General features: G+C 44.6%; 1 protein-coding gene across 2 annotated transcripts in view; it reads right to left on the bottom strand.

Annotated features, from left to right (window-relative positions):
- The window catches only part of TMEM51 (transmembrane protein 51), a 54539-nt gene extending 52218 nt beyond the window's left edge, over positions 1-2321 (bottom strand). Inside the window, exon 1 of one of the 2 annotated variants that reach the window (XM_063436590.1) lies at positions 2128-2321. The gene's annotated coding sequence lies outside the window, so the exon portion shown is untranslated. Of the gene's footprint in view, positions 1-2073 lie in introns of both variants that reach the window. The other variant, XM_063436589.1, reaches the window with a different exon arrangement.
- Positions 2322-20612: the final 18291 nt, after the last annotated feature.

Genomic DNA, 20612 nt, shown 5'->3' with positions numbered 1-20612 from the left:
GTTTTATTTTTTTAAGCCTGAAGAAGTGCATACAGGGTCATTGAGGTGGCTATACAAGCAACATTTCATACAGGGCTGCATACATTTTATGAACTGATATATTAAAAGGAATACTGTGGACACCATAAAAACTCAAGTGAAATGAAATGGAGGTCTCTGGCTCTCTTACCGGACATGGTTTAACACCACATTTTGCATCCAGCACTGAATCTCCCTTTCCACAGCAGCATCTGGCCTCTTCAATAGAGGGCCAGGAAACACCAAGTGCAGCTGGTGATTGGCTATAGCGGTTACTGATTGGCATAAGTTTGGGGTTAAACCGTTCAGGTAAGAAAGCCCCAGAGTCCTCCTGGCACCCTAACTTCGTTTTGACAAAGTTGTTATGGTGCCCAAAGTGTTTCTTTAAGTTAAAAGAAAAACTGTTCGGCCATTAAAACAAAGTTGTTTTGTTTGTCCCTCCCTCGCGGCCCTCTCCCTGTGGCGCTGAAGGGGTTAGAAACCTCTATCACTTACCTGATTCGAGCACCAATGTCCCTCAGAGCTGGTTTAGGCTCTTCCTCAGTCCCACCTCTGCCAAAGTCAGCCAGCAAGGGGACCCAATGCGTATGCACCCAGACCACGTAAAATGAGTGGACTGGCTGCCTATAGTGTCCCTTTAACCCCTTAAGGACACATGACATGTGTGACATGTCATGATTCCCTTTTATTCCAGAAGTTTGGTCCTTAAGGGGTTAAGTTGATAACCCCAATCACAAAACACTTAATTGAAGTATACAAACCTCACCTCATACACACTTCAGTACTCTAAAACACAGGTGACAACAAATACTGAGGATTAACTCACCTGTGCTTAATGAGAAAGAATTATTAATTTATGGCCTGTTAATGACTTGACAAGGCGTTTCATTAATATAAATAATACAAAATTTGAAATAAAAATAAAGATTTGTTGTGATTGAATGTTTGTAATCTATACCTGAACAGGTCTTTTTTTTTTTTCTATTTTAGTATAATTTGCTAAACTGGTACAGTCATGGAATAATTAGATTACACAATAGACCAAATAATGGCAAGTCACTTCAAATAATATTACTACAGATGAGCCATGACATTCAGGAGTAGTTTCCGTGTAATAATGCAATAAAACAATACTATAATTACCGCCATGACACCAGATCATTTCACAGTGAGTTAATGTGTGAATTTTCTTTCTTTCAACATCAATCGGTAGCAATGTTACACACATACAGAGATCACGCATGAGAGTCACGTTATCAAGACAATTCGTTATCAGAATGCATTCACAAAGAACTGTAGAACCCTTAAAAGCAGAAGTGAGAAGCCAGGCAGCTTTGTGGTTGACAGAGGGTCAGAAGACTCCTGTCACAACAACAGCCAGACAGGGTTAAATTGTCTGCTGTTCAAACAGAATTTGAAATTTCAGAACTTAAAACAAACATTTTAAGATTATCTCCAAATAGGATATTTTGGCCTACGTTTTGATATTCACACTTTAATAACCAATCCTGAAGGTGTTAAATACAAAATAAATAGGGAGATTACTCAAGGCAAAAAGTGAACAAAATGCTACAAAAAGACTAGTCACCATGGAGACCAATAGAATGTGTCAATGTGTATCAAATTGTCTTACAATAGAATCTGTTATGCTTTCATAAGCCTAACTATAAAAGTTTGTTTCCACATTGATTTCAAAGTTTTAAGGGTGGGCAAATCTTGTATCATCACAACTCCCATTATCCTCAAATCAAAAAGTAACTGAACTCCTAAACCATTGAAAGGCTTAGAATTAGGATATGTACACGTTACACCAGGGACATCCTCCATACAGGTATTTCAGAGAGTATATTAATGCACACATGTAGCCAAACTTATTCTTGTTACAACAAGTTGATAACAGCCAAGTCTGCTACCATCTACTAGCAGGCATCTGTGGATGGCTGTATCCTCTCTATTCTAAACGTTGTTTAGAAACGTTGTCTAGTTAGCTCCTATGGGTCAGACACAGACTCACTGAGCACACTATGTCCATGGTGATGTGGCTGTAGATCTCACCTGTCCACAGGTAAAGTGTTGGGCTCGGCCTGATCTGCCGGAATGTGCTCTTACCTTTCTCAGAAAAAACTGTATCTCGGGCCCCAGATAGTGAACACAGATTTAGGATTTCCTGTGCATGTGAGTGAGCCCTGGGAGCAGCCTCTCTGTGCTGGGACACACTGAGAAGGTGAGCTGAACACAAAACACACATACACACCCACCACCTCCGCCTAGAGGAACTGGGAGTGAACTTTCACAGACACTACCCAGGTCCTAATGCTCTAACTGTGCAGCATTTAACAGCAGGAAGTCATAAAGCTCCGCATGCAGACGTGTCCAGCACACATGGGGTTAAAACGTCTATCTGCAATACTCTGTTAACACATTCAGGTCTGGCTGCATGCAGTAGTCAAGTTTACTGAATAAATAATTAATGCCTGGCTCCATAACCTCCATTCAGTGAAAAGCATTTTTTTATTTTTTATTTATGATGACTTGCCAGTTAGATTAATGCTTTGAGTTCCAAAAAGCAATGTAGCGCCCTAGAATAATGCTTATTAGGAATGCACAGCTCCATTTCAGTAATGAGCCATTATAATTTAAAGAGGAATTGCCAAATTTCTTGGATTTTTTTGTATTATGTCTGCTTAACCCAGATAGTTAACACGTGATTGTGAGGTATGAAATATAAGATTAAATGTGCAAATCAGAACTGATGTATTTTTCTCTATCCAGGAAGTAGGCAAATCTTGGCTCCGAGACAATCCTTAAAAATGTTGCCCTTTCTTATTTAATGGAAGAGGAGAAATAGAAACTCCGGAGGTTATGTAGAAAAATTGTTACTAAAAGGTTTGCCTCATTATGAGGGAACCAGGCCAAGGTAGTCCTTGCATCATAAACACTATAGCAGACAAGCTTTTAAAGCAAGCATGTCAAACTCAAAGGCTAGCACGGGCCACGTTTAAGTTTATGTGGGCCGGAAAAAAAACAAAACCTTACATTTTCATAGAAACATAGGTTTGTTTTGAAAAGTACAGTATTAAAAAACAGCATCTCCTCTACTAAACCCCAGTCCCCCCACTATGTACTAAACCCCAGTCCCCCCGCTCTGTACTAAACCCCAGTTCCCCTCTGTACTAATTCACAATCCCCCCCCCTACTAATTCACAGTCCCCCCCTCTATACTAAATCCCAGCCCTTGTTTTAAAAAAACCCAAAAAACAATATTAGCCAGCAAGCAGACTCCACTCACATTGCCGCTGCCAGTATAAGACTCCAGAGTCCAGCCTCTGGTATACACCCAATGGCGCCGCCGCCGTCTGCATCTTGTGCCAAACGGATCCTCCTGCTACTCCTTGGAGCCCTGTGAAAGTGGAGCACGTTGACGTCACGTCAGTATGTGACGTGGTATTGCGTGCCTCTGTGCACCTCCAGATACTCCACTATCCAGCCGTGGCCATCGCAAGACTGACCAACACACACTGACAGACACATACACTCATTGACACACACACACTCTCGGACAGACACACACAAACTGACAGACACACAGTCTTCCTGCTCCCTCACGTGCGCAGTTTAGTGATGACGGGTGCCGGAATCAGGGCCGGCCTTAGGCATTTGGGCGCCCTGTGCAAAAAATCTTCACAGCGCCCCCCCTTCCCGTCCCCCCTCCCCCACTCCTTACCCCTTCCCACACACCCTGTCACACACACACACGCAGACAGTCACACACACACACGCGCAGACAGTCTCACACACACACACACACACACACACAGGCAAACAGACACACACAGGCAGACAGCCACACACACACACAGTCAGACACACACACTCACTAACAGACAAACACACTCACAGACACACACTAACAGACACAGACACACACTAACATACACAGACACACACTAACATACACAGACACACACTAACATACACAGACACACACTAACATACACACACACTAACAGACACACACTAACATACAAAGACACACACTAACATACACACACACACACACACACACACACACACTAACAGACACACACTAACAGACACAGACACACACTAACAGACACAGACACACTAGCATACACACACTAACATACACACACACTAACAGACACACACTAACATACACACAGACACACACTAACATACACACACACACACACACACACTAACAGACACACACTAACATACACACTAACAGACACAGACACACACTAACATACACACACACACACACTAACAGACACAGGCACACACACTAACAGACACACACACTAACAGACACACACACTAACAGACACACACACACTAACATACACACACACTAACATACACAGACACACACTAACAGACACAGACACACACTAACATACACACTAACATACACAGACACACACTAACATACACACACACACACACACACACACTAACAGACACAGACACACACTAACATACACACACACACACTAACAGACACACACACTAACAGACACACACACACTAACATACACACACACACACACACTAACAGACACACACACTCACCCACATTTGTTAACATTTATTTAGACCCCCCCCAGCCTCCTTACCTTTGTGAATGCTGGGGGGGGGGTCTCTTCCTCCCTGGTGGTCCAGTGGCTGCTGGGCTGGGCGGGCGGCGCTGGCGGGCGGCGCTGGCGGGCGGCTGGCAAGGGAGCACTTCCTCTGAGTTGTATGCTCAGCTCCCTCGCGCGCTGCAGAGTGAGGCTGGGAGCCGGAATATGACGTCAAGACATTTGCCTTGGGCATTTGGGGCGGTTTTTTTTGCCGCCCCCTGGAAAATGCCGCCCAAGGCAAATGTCTTGTTAGCATTGCGGCTAACAGACATGCCGTGTGAGCTATGCGGCCGCAGGGCGCCCCCTGCACCATGGCGCCCTGTGCGGCCGCACAGCTCGCACACCCCTAAGGCCGGCCCTGGCCGGAATTACATCATATTCTGGCACCCGGCAACACTAAAGAGGGCACACGTAAGGGAGCAGTGATGAGCAGGAAGACTGAGCTCCCTCGCTGCCACCAGGGACCACTCCTCTCCGGCCGGGTAATTTTCGCAGAGTAGGCACATGCAATGTGGGGCGAGCAGGTGCCTACTCTGCTTTAACACTAAGCATGTCTCAAATTCGCGGCTCGCTGGGCCGCAAAAATATGCATTTTGGGCCGCGAGTTTGACATACGGCCCACAATTTAATATTTTTGCGGCCCGGAATATTTTTTACGTCATTCCGGCATCACTAAACTGCGCACGTGAGGGAGCAGGAAGACTGAGCTCCCAAAAGAAGATCAGGGAGAGGCCCCACACCAGCTCCCAAAGGTAGGAAGCAATAAATAAAATGATGTGAGTGTGTGTCTGTCAGTCAGTGTGTGTGTGTGTTTCTGAATGTCAGTCAGTGTGTGTGTGTCTGTCAGTGTGTGTGTGTCTGTCAGTGTGTGTGTGTCTGTCAGAAAGTGTGTGTGTGTCTGTCAGTGAGTGTGTGTGTATCTGTCAGTGAGTGTGTGTGTGTCTGTCAGTGTGTGTTGGTAAGTGTTGCGATGGCCGCGGCTGGGCAGTAGAGGACCTGGAGGTACACATAGGTGTGCAACGCCACGTCACATTCTGACGTGACGTCAACGTGCTCCACATTCACAGATTTTCAAGGAATAGCAGGAGGATCCGTTTGGCACAGGATACAGACGGCGCCCTTGGGGGTATACTAGAGGCTGGACTCCGGAGTTGCATACTGGCAGCGGCAATGTGAGTGGAGTCTGCTTGTTGGCTTATATTGTTTTTTGTTTTAAACAAGGGCTGGGATTTAGTATAGAGGGGGCTGCTGTGATTTAGTATAGAGGGGGCTGCTGGGATTTAGTATAGAGGGGATACTGTGAATTAGTATAGATAGTATAGAGGGGGGGGACTGTGAATTAGTACAGAGGGGGGGACTGGGATTTAGTACAGAGGGGGGGACTGGGATTTAGTACAGAGTGGGGGGACTGGGATTTAGTGCAGAGGGGGGGATGCTGTTTTTTTTTGTTTTGTTTTTATACAGTACTTTTCAAAACAAACCTCAGTTTCTCTGAAAATTTAGATTTTGTTTTTTTTGCAGCCCACATAAACTTAAACCTTGTTTATGTGGCCCATGCTAGCCTTTGAGTTTGACATGCTTGCTTTAAAGGGACACTATAGGCACCCAGACCACTTCAGCTCATTAAAGTGGTCTGGGTGCATAGTCCCAGGTCCCTTAACCCTGCAATGGTAATTATTGCAGTTATTGAGTAACTACAATAATTACTATCCAGGGTTCACTCCACCTCTAGTGGCTGTCTGGTTAGGTGACTATTGGTTTGCTTGAGAATGTCCATGGGGGGAAGTCCTAATGCGAGCGCAGCACATGAGGTCTCCCCCGCCGGCTGATGTTAACGGGGGAGGAGCAGGGGCGGAGCCCAAGTTTTTAACCCTTTCTGCGCCAAGGGAATAGAGTGGGTCACTATAGGGAGCTACAATGCCAGGAAAACAATGTTGTTTTCCTTGCACTTGACTATAGTTCCCCCTTAAAGGACCACTCTAGGCACCCAGACCACTTCAGCTTAATGAAGTGGTCTGGGTGCCAGGTCCTTCTAGGGTTAACCCATTTTTTCAGAAACATAGCAGTTTCAGAGAAACTGCTATGTTTGTGAATGGGTTAAGCCTTCCCCTATTTCCTCTAGTGGCTGTCTCATTGACAGCCGCTAGAGGCGCTTGCGTGATTCTCACTGTGAAAATCACAGTGAGAGCACGCAAGCGTCCATAGGAAAGCATTATGAATGCTTTCCTATGTGACCGGCTGAATGCGCGCGCAGCTCTTGCCGCGCGTGCGCATTCAGCCGACGAGGAGGAGAGCTCTCCGCCCACCGCTGGAAAAAAGGTAAGTTTTAACCCTTTTCCCCTTTCCAGAGCTGGGCGGGAGGGGGTCCCTGAGGGTGGGGGCACCCTCAGGGCACTCTAGTGCCAGGAAAACGAGTATGTTTTCCTGGCACTAGAGTGGTCCTTTAAGCCTGCCAACCTGACACCAATGTTCCTGCACACAGGCTGTGGGCCTTGGCAGTAGACAAGTCAGGAACAGGGCCTGTGCTATCTTACGTGCACCAGGTGGCTCTGTGAATCTTGGCCACACTCCTGCAAGCTGTCGATATACTAAGGGAGAGTTCAGCCTAGAATCACAGAGCTGCACATTGCGCATAATAGAGCACAGTGCAGATTCATGAGGTAATGCGGGCAAAGTAAAGGTAGATGTGGGCAATGTGACATGGATGTGAGCATAATAAAATAGAGGCAACTTGGCATTGATGTAGACATAAAATATAGGCAATGTGGCCTGTGGGCATTATAATGTGGACACAAACTGAAATGTAGACAATTTGGCATGTGGGCATAATAAAATGAAGGCAAACTGAAATATATGAAGGCAATGTGGCATGAAGTGGGCATAAAAATAAAAAGAGGCAAAGTTTAAGTGACATGTGTCGTATACATTTTGATTGACAGGCACATGTTTATGCTAATCTAAACTTTTAACCATTACATTGCTGCTTCAACCACGTAGAATGTCAAGACAATCTATATTGTGCTTTAAATAATACAGTCCACACTCCAAATGCATAATAATATAGCTTGCAATCATCTGTATTTTATTAAAACATGGTAATACAGTTGTATTAGCCACGAGAGAGAGGCTGCGACAAATTATCTTGAAACTATTTTAGGTTTACATTTGCACAAGCTTTCCGTGCACGCATACTTTTGTAACAGGAAAAACATTTGCACAACAAAATATTTCTGTGCAGTGTGTACACCAACTACTAAAATGAGTGGTTACATTGCCTGACACCCTAGTTTTTGGCAGGCCTGCCATATGGGGTGACCAGTGATGAGCATTGTATCAGTGACTCCCCCTCATCCCGCGCAGATTTTATACAGGAACAGGAGTTTCTGTTTCCTGTACCCGGCCGGACTGACAGGAAGGTGCACACTCAGTGTGCACCTTCCTATCACTCCGGCCGGCACCGCGGACCGGAGAGCAGCTCGGCCACGCTACAGGGGAGGGGAGGTGAGAAGCTGCAGCCGCCTGAGCGCTCTTAAGAGAGAGCTCAGGCGGCTGCAGCATTTAAAGGGGCGGGCGGGCCCCCTGATGGCGGGCCCCCCTCCTGGCCGGGCCCTCGGACCATGTCCGAAGTGCCCGACCGGTCAGTCCGCCCCTGTACTCCACTGACCATTGTGGAAGGTAAGCAGGATCAGGGGAGAACATACATATATATATACAAACACACACACACACACACAACACCCTTACACACACAATTTCAGTCACCACACATACGACTGTCAACCAGCAAACACAGAAATCAGGAAGTGCCTCCAGTGGTTGTCTATAAACATTGCAGAGTTAAGGGATGTGGCACTTCACCCATGAATTGAAGTGGTCTGGTTGCCTATAGTGGTTGTTTCCAGAATATGGGGACAGTTGCTATCGACACCCAGGACCGAGATTGGACGGTAGCTCTGGCATGATGTTCGGTCTTTGCCTTCTTTCGGAAGGAGTGTGATGTTTGCTGCCGTGAATTGGGCTGAGGGTGTCGCACCTTCAAGGATTGAGTTCAGGGCCTTGTGTAGTTACGGGAGGAGTTCGGACTGGAAGTTCTTGTAGTATTGTAACGGCAGGCCGTCCGTCCCTGGCGATTTACCAGTCTGCGCTTTTTTGATGGCAATCGAGAGTTCCCCTGGGGTGATGGGCGCATCCAACAGCTCGCGGTCTGGGTCTGTTAGTTGGCGCAGCCCTGCTGATGCCACGTATGTGTGGATGTCGTTGTGTCTGCGGGCTTCTACGGTGTCCTGTGGTTCGTGCCATATGTTGTATAAATCCCGGTAATAGTTAAGGAACGTGGTGGAGATCTGGTCTGGGAGATGGTGTACCTGCTGGGATGGGTCTTTAATTTTGTTGATATAGAGGTGTGTCCTGCGGCGCTTTAGTAGATTTGCGAGTAGCCTGCTGCACTTATTCCCGTGTTCGTGCACCAGGTGTCTGAAGTGATGGAAGGATCGTTGGATGGAGGGGTTCATGTGCTCAGCAAGTTTAGAGCGTTTGTGGAGGAGATCTCTGTAGGTTGAGGCATCCAGTGTCCGTTTGTGTTGGTTCTCCAGGTGGGCTATGTCTGTGCTGAGATCCGTTACTGCTTTCGTGTGTGTCTTCTTCATGGCCGAGCAGTGCGCGATAAAGTGACCTCGTATGACCGCCTTGTGTGCCTCCTGGCACGTCAGGGGTGTTGTGTCCTCGGTTTCGTTGGTGGTGAAGTAGTCCTGTATGACCTGCACGGTCTTCGACACCAGTGCGGGATCTGTTAAGATGGACTCGTTGAGTCTCCAGGAAATCTGGCGGGGCCTGTATAACGGGGATTTTAGTCGTATGCGAACTGGGTTGTGGTCCGACCAGGTCATCGGTAGAATTTCTGCCTCTACTAGTAGGGATAGGCTGTGGTATGGCAGTAGGAGGTAGTCCAGCCTTGTGTATGTGGCATGTGTCATGGAGTAGAACGTGTAGTCTCTTAACTCAGGATTCATTGCCCTCCAGCAGTCTGTGAGCTGGTGGTGGTGGAGTAGTTGGAGCGTTCTTGCGTGCCTGCCGGGGGGTGTCGGGATGTGTGTCGCTGAGGTGTCGCGGACATGCAGGGGGAGGTTGAGGTCCCCCCCTACTATCAGGGTGCCCTCCGCGAATCTCATCAGGGCTGTCATGGTCCTGCGGGGGAAGTGGTATTGTTTCGTGTTCGAAGCATATATGTTCGCGAAAGTGTATTTCTGGTCATGGATGGTGCCCTTTGTGAAGATGTATCTTCCTGATGTGCAGCGGAGCGTGTCTTGTTCGATGTATGGTATCCATCTGGAGAAAGAATGCCCACTCCCAGTGTGCGTCGCTGCGGATTATTGCTGAAGTATCCCAATGGGAAGTTGCGGTCCCGGAGCGATGGTGCCCGGAGGTCTTGGAAGTGTGTTTCCTGAATGTATGCAACCGAAGCTCTGTACCGTTTCAGATCTCTGAGGAGTCTGGTGCATTTTTCGTGGATGTTGAGTCCATGGACGTTATATGTGAGAATGTTTAGGTCCTCTTTGGCATAGTGGACACCTCTCTGGGCCTGCAAGCCCGGGGCGGCTGCCATATGGCAGGGGGAGAGGGGGCGTTGGAGAGGTATGGGCAGGGAATAGAGGGTGCACGGTGAGGTTGTCTGCGAGTCTGTTTTGTGTCTGGCTCGGTATGTTCTCCGTTTAGGCTGGGGTTGTGGACAGGTATCCGGGCGGTGGGTCCTCGGGTCCCGTTAGTCTGGGTGCCTGGGGTTACTTCCGGAGTGTGGTGCCCCTGCAAGGGTGCCCTTTGTCCTATTCCCTCGGGGGTGGTCGATGGCCGCTTGGCCTCCGCTCCTGGCGTTCGGGTCTATCACCCGTGCCCACCTGGCTCGGATTTTATGGTGCTTTGAGTGTTATTTGAAAGGGGTAGTCTAAGCAACATAACCAAGACAACTTTCTGTAGTGGTATGTTATGCTATGTTGTGTGCACTGCAGCTATCCCTCGGTTTAATGTCAAACAGTTCAATCCACAGGATATTTCCCAATATTGGCCACATTGATAATGCAGAATTAACACGTTATTATTTTCAATGGCAATTTCTTCCAAACTGGATGTGATTGGTTAAGAATGGTGGGCTAACCTGCTTCTCATTACCCTCAACCAATATCCATGTCCAAGTTGGATGAAATTGGTATAGATAATGTGGACATATTAATTCCAATTCCATCAATGCAGCCATGATGATTACAGTCTCTGGTTGCCAAGAAGAGTCCCAGTTTATATCACATCGTTCCTAAACAGGAACAGAATCAGGCGACTCTAGGCACCATAACCATTACAGTGATCTACAGTGGTTAGGTTCCTTATAGTGTCCCTTTACTTTTATGCTGAAGCTAAAGGGTTTAATCACTAAACAGGGGACAGTAGTGAATTGAAAATGCAACATGTAGATCAAAACAGCTCATTTGGAAACATTCTTCAACTCACCTAGGCCAACGTTAGGCTATTGCAGTTTGAATTCTGTGATTTGGTTGGTTTTCAATTCACCGCAGTTCACTCTTTAGTGAATAAAGCCACTAAATTCCTTTAGTCTCATTGCCACCGAGTGACTCATTGCTCTTTGAAACAGTTATTCTTTGGTGTTTTGTCTTGGTGCATTCAAGAGAATCAGAAATCTCCCTCCTTTAAAAGGGCAGAGATATCTCTTTCTTTTGAAACTGCAAATTGTTGGGATTTCTCTTGGGAATAGTAAATGTTAGCCCAAAATAGCCAATTTGGAGATATTCTTCATTTTAGCTATTTACCCAGAATTGGGTACTTTATTGTACATTTTGTAATTTATTTTCAGTTCACCAAAACAATAAATTATTCTAAAATGTTCAATTCTCTTAGAAATGTAACACTATTTAAATGGCAGACAGACCACTCACATTTTCACCAAAATATATATAAATATGGTAAAAAAAAAAAGTACCCCTAACGCAGATTCATATTTTTGTTATGATTGTAGCAAGGATTGTAAGATTTGTAAAAATATGTTTTTACATTACATTTTGCTCAGAATTGCAATTTCTGAAACGTTGATATTCTGGGCCTCTAAGTGTAATAATAGACACCACACCTAAAGCCACCACACGCATCTGTATATTTAAAACACAGGCACTAATGCAGCCATTTTATCTATAATCTCTGTTGACGTTTGTGAAAAGGGTTTGGTTTATTGCAATTTAACACACGTGTGTGGGTTTATAATTTTTCCCTTTATAGTATTAGGGACGCTAACATTTGGTTGCAGTAGTTTTAATTAAATTTGTTGATCTCTGTGCCCAGTTATAGCTTTGTGGCTGATTTTCAGTTGTTTAGAGGATTGCATACTGAAATCACATCACCGACAGGGGTGTTGCTTAGTGGCTACAAGACCATAAGGGTAAATGTTATGGCCCCCTACACACAGTGATGTATTTTGGATTTGTGCTGCCCTAGGCACGACTAAATTTGTCACCCCCTAAAATCTAAATTTGACCCCCCAATTCGTGTCAAGGCCACTTTTTTGACTGACAGACACATGCCCTCATTGATACATGCACTGATATACACTCACTGACAGATACACAGTCATGGGCACACACATACAGTCATTGGCACACACTGTTTAACCAACACACACTTTCACTGATGGACACACACTGACACACCCACTCACTGACAGGCATACACTCTCAGATACACATAAAATGACACACACACTGACACACACTCACAGGCACACCCATTCTCACTGAAAGACACACACACTTTTACTCACTCACAGACACACACTGACCGCTACACTCAATCACAGTAAGGTGGACAGCCCCAGAACACAAGGCAAGCAAGGCATTTGTCTGGGAGCTTGGGGTGGCATTTTTTGCCGCCCCCCTTGAAAGTGCCGCCCTAGGCAAATGCCTTGTTTGCCTTGTGGTAAATACATCCCTGCCTACACATATTAACTAAAGTCCTATCCAGGGGTTGGCAACTCTCTGCACTACAGATGTTGTGAACTACATACCCCATAACGCTCTTATACCCATTGGCAAACCATCAAGGGAAATGTAGTCTAAAACGTATCCGTTCGAATATCAAATCTAATGTGTGTGGAGACATCCTCATAATTATTACAAGATGATAGCATTTTGTATTATTTATTTCCACTGTACAGTTTGTCATGTGGCTTGATAAAGACCCTTATAAGGGGTTGAAGTTTTGTTTTCTCATACTTTACAATGACCCACAATTTGTGAATTTAGCTTAATATGGCTGCAGACTCTTTGACTGGCATGTATCTACCTAGGAAAATATTTAATTCTCCAATTTTTTTTCAAGAGCAAGAGCTTTCTCCCAAAGCAGAGCAGTGACAGATTTACCACACTTTCCCACTGAAACCCTTACATTAGCTACTAGGAGCCATTTTGTGATGAAGGGGATATTGGGCATCACATTAAAGGACCACTCTAGTGCCAGGAAAGCATACTCGTTTTCCTGGCACTAGAGTGCCCTGAGGGTGCCCCCACCCTCAGGGACCCCCTCCCGCCCGGCTCTGGAAAGGGGAAAAGGGTTAAAACTTACCTTTTTCCAGCGCTGGGCGGGGAGCTCTCCTCCTCCTCTCCGCCTCCGTTCCTCCCCGTCGGCTGAATGCGCACGCGCGGCAAGAGCTGTGCTCGCATTCAGCCGGTCGCATAGGAAAGCATTCATAATGCTTTCCTATGGACGCTTGCGTGCTCTCACTGTGATTTTCACAGTGAGAATCACGCAAGCGCCTCTAGCGGCTGTCAGTGAGACAGCCACTAGAGGAAATAGGGGAAGGCTTAACTAATTGATAAACATAGCAGTTTCATAGCAGAACACTGATATCAATAGTTTTATTGATATCAACAGTGGACACCATCCTAATTGGCTAAAGGGGGTTCCCAAAAGCCAGTTTATTAGGATGCGGAGAAACTGCAGTGATCTAGACTAATTTTACACTCAAGCTGAAGTTTTGAAAGGCCGTTTTCTGGAGAAAGGCTATGATCCAGAGAGTCTGGATGCAGAAATTAATAAGGTGGGAAGCATTAACCGTAGTGATCTCCTTATAGACAAAAGAAAGGATACTTTTAGGAATTCTATTTTTGATTTTTCTTTCAACACACAATATAGGCCTTTGATATCCAAAGGATCATTAAAAAACATTGGGGGTTGTTGAGGGAGGACGAATATCTTAATCAACAGATTCCCCATCTTCCCAAAGTCATATTTAGGAGAGGAGTCAATCTGAAACAAATTTTAGCACCAAGTACCTTTAGATCTGGAAAGAGTAAAACAAAATGTAAAGAGGGTTACCACACATGTGGGAGTTGTGTTAGTTGCAATCACAAACTCAAGAGTATCACGAGTTTTGTGAGCACAGTTAACAAGAAAAGGTTCAAGATCAAAGGCAATCTATCCTGTTTTTCAACACATGTTGTATACCTACTCACATGTGGGTGTGGGATGCAATATGTGGGAAGAACGGGAAGAAAAGCCAAAGTTAGGTTTCAGGAGCATAGACGTAACATCAAAAACCATTTGCTAACACATTCAGTGCCAGTGCACTGTAACAAATGTCCAGCTTTTAGCTTTATTACCCTCCAATGTATCATCATTGAACAAGTAGCTTTAGATGATAGGGGAGGTGATCTGATGTTATTACTGAGAAAAAGAGAGGGATATTGGATACATACCCTACAAACTATGCAACCCAGGGGACTTAACGTTGATTTTGATTTGGTTTGTTTCCTTTAATCAACACCTTCTTTTATACACTTCTTGCACTTCTTCTGCCTTTAGCCTCAATAATGATTGACATGTGATTTGTCAATGTGGTATAACTAAGTATATATAACTTTTGAGGAATACAATGTACTTTTATGTTTAATTTAATTTTTATATTATATTCTGTATTGTCATCAAGGGCTTGTAAATTGATGTGTGGGATTCATCCCTTTATATTATATTCTGTATTGTCATCAAGGGCTTGTAAATTGATGTGTGGGATTCATCCCTTTATATTATATTCTGTATTGTCATCAAGGGCTTGTAAATTGATGTGTGGGATTCATCCCTTTGGCTGCTTCCTGCTCTATAACGAGCGGTGGAACGCATATCAAGTGGAACGCACAGATAATTCCGGAAGATAGACGCAAGTCGCATATCCGGTTGCGTCATCAGCTCGCACCCGGAAATACTATAGACGGACGAACCCGGAAGCGAGCTAACGATTGGAGGACACTCCGGGCGCGCCAAAACCAGACGGATTTAAAAAGAGCCAACAGTACTATATGGAAGATTATACCTACACACAGAAGGACGTTTTTGCCCCTGAGGAAGTTCAAGGACGTTTGAACGAAACGCGTAGGGCTTATTGATAGTGTTCCAGAGTTTTTATTGTTTGTATTAGGCTGTTTTATTTATTTTTATCATTTTGACTGGGTTAAGTTGATCCTGTGTTTCATCTTGTGATCCTGAGACCGGTTGATCTTATATGCCTGTTTGCCACTACAACACTGTAAGTGTGCCTTTATATTAAAGTGTATTTTTTTTTTACCAAGATACTCTGCACTATTTTGTTTTTCTATTCCCTTCTATGTACATGATGATGGTCCATCTACCCTGAGATATTCATCGCCTTATAAGATATGCCTACAATCAATTTTGGTTTGTGAGTGTGAATTACTATTTAAACTTCCACTCCCCCTTATAAGTCAACAGTATAATGCTATGTTTGTTTCTGTTATTATTGTATTGTAGATCTATTTTTTCCCATATCTATTGAGGACCTGGAGGAGTCCTTATCTGCTATACATTTAGTTCAAGGGTAACTGTTTTTGTTGTCAACTATTACCCACTAAGAGTGTGTCCTATCCACTAGGAGGTGAATCTGTACTTTCTATATTTGGCTTCGCTCCCACCTTATTTGATTGCCATTTCCTGTCCTAATGTGTTTTATACCCCACCTCCTATAGACTGTAAGCTCGTTTGAGCAGGGTCCTATTCAATCTATCGTTCCTGTAAGTTTTCTTGTAATTGTCACAGGAATTGTCACAGGAATTATAGGTTGAAGAGAACTCTGCTCAAACGAGCTTACAGTCTATAGGAGGTGGGGTGTAAAACACATTAGGAAAGAAAATAGCAATCAAATAAGGTGGGAGTGAAGCAGAGCTGGAGGAGAGAGTAGAGTGCTGCCCTTTAGGAGAGAGCAAGAGACAGGTATGTGAGGTAGAGGTTAGTCTGGGAGGCCATAAGCTTTCCTAAAGAAATGGGTTTTAAGGCACTTCTTAAATGATTGAAGACTAGGGGAGAGTCTGATGGCGGTAGGCAGGCTATTCCATAGGAAGGGAGCCACCCGCGAGAAGCCCTGCAAGCGCGAGTTGGACGTACGGGTGCGAGCAGCGGACAGGAGAAGGTCACGGGCAGAGCGGAGAGACCGAGAAGTGGCATATCTATCGATCTATGAGGAGATATAAGGGGGGCTAAAATTGTTCAGTGCTTTATAGGTATGGCTTTGAATTGACATCTTGTGTAGGAAAGGGGCGGATGCGGGCAATGTTTTTAAGGTGGAATTGGCATGATTTGACAACAGACCGGATGTGAGGCTCAAAGGTGAGGCCAGAATCAAAAGTAACACCAAGACAACGTGCTTGTAAGGATGGGCTGATATGGGTATCACCAATCTCCAAGGAGAGGGAGAGGGAGAGAGGAGGATTAATATTATGGAGGAGGAAAGACACGAAGTTCTGTTTTAGAAAGATTGAGTTTCAGAAAGCGGGAGGACATCCAATCAGAGATAGAAGAAAGGCAATAGGTGACACATTGCAGGACATCAGGGCAGAGGTCCGGTGAGGAGAGATATCACCAAATGTACACTGGAGATTGTGGAAAGAGTTGGGGTGAAGAGCTCTAGCCCTGGGAAGGAAATGATGTGCCAAGGTTCTGTCACGATTCGGGGAACCCAACACGCTAACACACACACAAACACACACAGAAAATGTGCAGTACCGGACCTTAGAGTGGCCGGGCTAAGCACACACAGAATAGTCAGGAGACAAGCCGAGTAAGGGGAACCAGAAGACAGAATAACGAGAAACAAGCCAAGGTCAAAGGGTAGGAGAAAGTCACAAAGTCAGATTAACAAGCCAGAGAGTACGTAACCAGAAATACAAGTTCAGTATCAATACTAGTAAGCAAAGACCACAACAGGGCAATGAGAGACAGGAAAGGTAAGTATTTAAATCATAGCCGTAATCCTGATTGGATAACTTCCAATCAGTATTAACAAACACACGTGGGGGATATCTATACCCCCCCACTGTGATTGTTGCGCTGTAGCTTTAACGCCGGGTCACGTGAGTGACCCCGGCGTTCTGATATTCGTGACGGCTCCCAGCGTGCAGCGATAGACATGCTGCCGCTGGGAGGAGGAGAGGAGGACGCGAGCGGCGTGTCAAGGGGAGAGGACGCCGCTCGCTTATCGGTAAGGGGGGGGGGGGACCACGGGCGGCGACGGACCGAGGGTGAGTGCTGCGAGAGGATTGCAGCCTCCCCTCACAGCCGCCCGCGGAGTCCTGACAGGTTCCTCTGGGAAAGACCCTTGCTACATCAGTTGTGGTAGGCGCAATCTGACGATGACTGAAATCCTCTGCCAAAGTTGCTGGTCTTGCTTGGACCTTGGTCGTGATAAGTCTATAGCTCTTGCACAGGCGTATTAAAAAACTTGCCTTTGGAGGCTCACACAGATTAAAGTCTCCTCAGTGGGGACCAAGATATGAGGCTCACACAGATTAAAGTCTCCTCAGAGGGGACCAAGATAAGGGTGGAAGATGGGGTACAGGGAAGAGGTCATTGAGTTACAGGCCATGGCAGGACAGGAGACCTGCCGCCTCTACTGTCCACAAAGAACACTAGGCTGCACAGTCTGGGATCTGGATCTCTGGATACACATCCTCAAATAATAGGAGAGAGCCCAGGTGTCATGCTGCCGACCCGGGAAGTCCATGTGCCTGCGCCCAATCAAGAACCTGCGCCTGGTCAGTATGACAGCGTGTCCCCGCCCGGAGAGAGAAAATAGACAAAAGTGTCAACTCGTAGGTCTTTTTTCAATGAATGTTAAATATCACATATGTGTCCTAGATGTTGACATGCGCTGAATTAAACAGTTAATGAAAAAAAGTCCTCCCAGTGCACCAATTTGTCTATTTGACATACATCAACTTGGGTTTACACTAAGGCAAGGTGGAATTGTACACTGGGAGGGAATCTCTCTCTCTCTCTCTCTCTCTCTCTCTCTCTCTCTCTCTCTCTCTCTCTCTATATATATTTTATATGAGTTACTGCAAATTAAAATGTGAATTGCAAATTTAAGCCAAACATTTGAAGAAATTCTTAATGGCGCTATAGCCGGAGCTTGAATATTTTTGCCTTAATTTTGCAATTTTGTTTTCAATTTACTAGAAACCATAATTTAGCAAAGACCTTGTGTGTGTTTGCACTTTTGCAGGACTCATTAATATAATACTCACTGTATATGAACATAACAGAGTTCTATAGAAGTAAAAGTCTCATATCACATCATCATTTACCTACTATCCTGCATCACTCTGTACCTCTTTCCATATTGTGCTATTCTACAGTGGTGTCCCTCTTTCCATACTCACCTAGTGTCCTTCTCTCCAGATTTTCTCCCCCACTTTCTGTCCTTCTGTACACCCCCCCCCCCAACTTTTGTCCCTTTTCTCATATAACCCTCCCACACCTTCAACTTTGTACATATTCTCCCAGTCCCCACACACTTTCATCTTTCTCCATATTCTTTTCCCCCAACTTCTGTCCTTGTTCTCAAATACCCAACCCACACCTTCAACTTTGTACATAACACACACACACAATCTGTCTGCCTCTTTCCATATACTCTCACTGTTTAACAATTAATTTAAAATAAAGTGGTGCTCTGTCTACCTGCCCTGGTGATAGTGTGGCTGAGCGGCATGGGACTGATGGTCCCAGCAGGAGCTCAGTGCACTTTGGCGCCACCTGCTGGTAGGAGGTAGCAGGGATAGAATATAAAGTCTGTCCCTGCTCCGTATTGCAGCCCAGGCACGAGAGTAAAGAGTCCTGGGAAGGTTTCTCAGTGTGGGCAAGAAGGGGGATCCACCACTGATTACCAAACACACAAAAATGCAGATTAGACAGCCAATGTACTGAGAAAAACACATGTCAAAAAAGTTTTACATTGATTTGAATGCGTATTTGATCCTCTTTCAATCAGCAAGATTTATGGCTCCCAGGTGTCTTTTATACAGGTAACGAGCTGAGATTAGGAGCTCTCTCTTAAAGGCTGAAGAAGCCCTGTGAGGCGAAACGCGTAAAGTGGACTTTTATACTTGTTATTACACTTGTTTGTTTTATATATTAAAGTACTTCTTTTATTATACTTTTATATATATCTTTATTATTATCACCTTCTACTCCCTGGATCCTGCATATCCTTGGTGGGGATTATACCACCTAGGCTGTCCAAACTAGAGCAGGTTACATGCTCTAGAAATTGTAAGTACAATACCTTTTATACTTGTTACTACTTCACCAGTACTTACTTCACCATATGCTGCCATATTTTTATCTTTGGATTTTATGATCTACGCACCACTGCACCTTGGAATATCCCTGAAGTTATACCACCATATATCCCGAGACGGGGATTATACCGTCCAGGCGCATCACAGCTGAGCTCTGTTATAGCTCATCCCCATGTGAGTGGACTGTGTATAGCTTTATCTGACCTTTCTTGTTTATTTACTGTATTGCACTATTATGTTTTGCTTTTTATTTTGAGGTTACCATCTATTGTCAAAATCTCCATCGACTATATGTATGTATAATTTTTTATAATTGTTTATACCAATACCTCTAGGCGCGGTATACACTCCCCCTTTTCCGATTTCTACTCTCTTAAAGGAAATGATCCTAATCTCAGCTTGTTACATTATAAAAGACACCTGTCCACAGAAGCAATCAATCAGATTCCAAACTCTCCACCATGGCCAAGAGTAAAGAGCTGTCCAAGGACGTCAGGGACAAGATTGTAGACCTACACAAGGTGATTATTTGCAAATGGAAGAAACACAAAATAAGTGTCAGTCTCCCTCGGTCTGGTGCTCCATGCAAGATCTTACCTCATGGAGTTTCAATGATCATGAGAACGGTGAGGAATCAGCCCAGAACTACACGGGAGGATCTTGTTAATGGCAATCACAGTCCGGCCTCTGCTCTTTTAACTGATGGTTAATTTCCATTGGTGTAAGCCATATTTTATAAAAGTACACTATCTTCTCATTTAGCGGTTTGGCATTGTGCCAGATTGTATTTTTAGTTTGTATTTAACTTTATTCCACTAAATATGAAACTGATATCCATTTGCGATTTGTGTTTGCTTAATTTTACCTTTTATTTCATTTTTTATTTATTTGTAAATGATATTACTTAAAAAATGTTTATTAATTGCAAACACACAACAAAGGGTTAATTGCAGTGTTGTACAATTACAATTAATTATATAGCAACAACATATTTTACAGGGCTGTAGAATACAGTAAACATAACACACAAAATTATGTTTATTTTGTGCATAGAAAATACAGATAAGTTTGCAATGCCGTAACAGCAACAACATACACATACACATCAGAATAGCATTTTAGAGTATTTGCACTATTTTTAATATATATAACTCAGACAGGCTAGGTACAGGTGTCAATGAGTGAAATAAGTTTTTGACCCCTTCGACTTAGTACTTGGTGGCAAAACCCTTGTTGGCAATCACAGAAGTCAGATGTTTCTTGTAGTTGGCCACCAGGTTTGCCCACATCTCAGGAGTGATTTTGTCCAACT

Source organism: Pelobates fuscus, chromosome 11 (genome assembly GCF_036172605.1).
Source record: "Pelobates fuscus isolate aPelFus1 chromosome 11, aPelFus1.pri, whole genome shotgun sequence".
Taxonomy (NCBI): domain Eukaryota; kingdom Metazoa; phylum Chordata; class Amphibia; order Anura; family Pelobatidae; genus Pelobates; species Pelobates fuscus.
The sequence above is the reverse complement of the archived record's forward strand: the minus strand, read 5'-3'. Positions and strand labels throughout refer to the sequence as shown.